Raw genomic sequence first — 1,140 nt, 5'->3', positions numbered from 1 at the left:
GGTCATATCTAGAGCTGTAGATCTCAGATTTAGGTCTACTTTATATGGATGGAAAGGTAAGATATAGGCCTACAACTTTCATATGGAGCTCAAGATTTAAAAAGGTCATTTTCAATTCCAAATTATAGCAACAAGAAAAAAGTCCAAATCTTTCCTACAGCCCATACACTGTTCAATGTTTAGCCCATATCCGGAGTTTTAAAAGTCCAAATGACCTCTATTTTTTTGCTAGAAAGCTGAGACAATTTCCTACAGCTTTCATGTTTTCAAGTGGTTCAAGTTGACATTTTGGGCAGAAAAAAGAAGATAAGGATTGTTACCAAGTCAAAAATTAGCCACCCACTCATCAATTAGTCATCAAATCAATAGTTTATAATTTTAGCCTATAAAAGGAGACATTTTCCATGCATTTAGGTATCTTAGTTTTCAGATCAAGATCATGCTCTTGCTTTCTCTCTTTGTATTTTTTGTATTGCTTATGTTTTGCTTTCATTAATATCAAGTTTATGCCTTTCATTTCATTTCCTTTACTTAGTTAACTTTTATCTTATTTATGTTCCTATTTATTTTATTTATTTTTCTTTTTTTCATTATATTTTACTAAGTTTATTATATCAATGTGAAAAGGTTACACTAATGGTGTAAGAATAAGTATAGTGTAAACTCAATATAGACTTTAATATTTGATACTAACATGTTTTCTATTTGTTATCTTGTTCACTCTTTAATACTTTGCTTGTTAAATGACTAATCTAGATTTATGTTGTATAACACTTGGTACAATAAATGCTTGGTACTTTCATAGCCCATACTATATAGTATAACCGATACTTGAGTTATGAAAGGAACTTGATTTCTTGTTAACATAAGTTATAATCATGAATGCCTAACGAGATTTACAAGTATTAGCATTAATCAAATAAGATGACTAATATAATCATGTTAATAATTTATAATCTGATTGGAACCTCCTTTGTTTGTGGTTTCTAATTGAGTAATAAGAGTTTATACTATATTTGTTTGACATACCATTAGTGGATCCTCTAACCTTGATATTTATTGTTATCATTATTTAATCCTTACGTTAATCTTCCATCTCAAAATTCTCATCAACTTCTTCTTCTTCTTTTTCTTATATTA

The 1,140-nt window shown here is 28.6% G+C and overlaps 1 long non-coding RNA gene across 1 annotated transcript in view; it reads right to left on the bottom strand.

The window, feature by feature from the left end:
• Positions 1-999: 999 nt before the first annotated feature.
• The window catches only part of LOC105113820 (uncharacterized), a 20,757-nt gene continuing 20,616 nt past the window's right edge, over positions 1,000-1,140 (bottom strand). The window contains exon 3 of the long non-coding RNA XR_840025.1: positions 1,000-1,010. This is a non-coding gene — a long non-coding RNA (uncharacterized LOC105113820). The remainder of the gene's footprint in view (positions 1,011-1,140) is intronic.

The sequence above is a fragment of the Populus euphratica genome, unplaced genomic scaffold (assembly GCF_000495115.2).
Source record: "Populus euphratica unplaced genomic scaffold, PopEup_1.0 scaffold458.1, whole genome shotgun sequence".
In the NCBI taxonomy this organism is placed as follows: Eukaryota; Viridiplantae; Streptophyta; class Magnoliopsida; order Malpighiales; family Salicaceae; genus Populus; species Populus euphratica.
This window is presented reverse-complemented; position numbering and strand designations above follow the sequence as displayed.